The sequence below is a fragment of the Gavialis gangeticus genome, unplaced genomic scaffold, assembly GCF_001723915.1.
Source record: "Gavialis gangeticus isolate Ggan-Ray unplaced genomic scaffold, GavGan_comp1, whole genome shotgun sequence".
Classification (NCBI taxonomy): domain Eukaryota; kingdom Metazoa; phylum Chordata; order Crocodylia; family Gavialidae; genus Gavialis; species Gavialis gangeticus.
Genome location: NW_017729031.1, coordinates 57,698,536 through 57,699,373, shown reverse-complemented (window position 1 = coordinate 57,699,373; position 838 = coordinate 57,698,536).

The window sequence follows — 838 nt, the reverse complement described above, 5'->3', positions numbered from 1 at the left end:
GTGTCCATGCTGATCAACCCAGCCAGGTCAGGTGTGTCACATTAATCTGTGTGTGTTTATGTGTATGACTGATTTGGTGACTGGAGGAACCCAGCCCCACTGAAACTGAGTCCTGCAAGATAGCTCCATTGGGGGTGAGAGCTTGCAGGAGGGAGACATACAGCTCCGTATAGAAACACAAGTAACACAAGCAGCACATTAATGGAATTACCAAGACCCTAGAACGTATCCCTAATAAATGAGCACCCCCCAAAGTGATGGGCAAATCTGGTAGCAGCAGCTCAAATAGCAGTGGCACAAATTTGTGCCAGATTTGTGCCTCAACACACATGCCTGAATATGCACTTTGGTGTGGGGCAAATTGTGCCACTTGGGGCAAACTGACTCTGCCTAGCTCCTCCCAGATCTGCAGCCAGAGGGAGCTAGAAGCTGGGGTCAGCACCTGCAGTGGCCCCAGCAATATAAAAAGCTTCTCTGGTGAACATCTCAGGGCTACTTGCCCCCCAGGAGCTTCTGAGGCCCAGCCAGTTGGTATCTGGGGAAACTAGCCCCTTGTGCCAGCTGGACTGCTGAAACAGCCCTAACCTAAAGTGGCCCCTGTATGTTCTACCCACTGCAGCAGCCTGGTAGTGGGGGCTGCTGCCTGGATGTGACCTGCTGCCACCTGCGACAGCATCCACTCCTTGGACCTGCAGAGCCATGGCTGTGCACCTGCCAGACCCAGGTGGGGACTGCACTGCCACCTGGGCTGTGGTATGGGCACTATAGCAGAGCCTCCTGCTCTTCTGGGCCAGCTGCTAGTGGGCCATGTCTGGACAGCTGGCTTTTGTGTGGAACT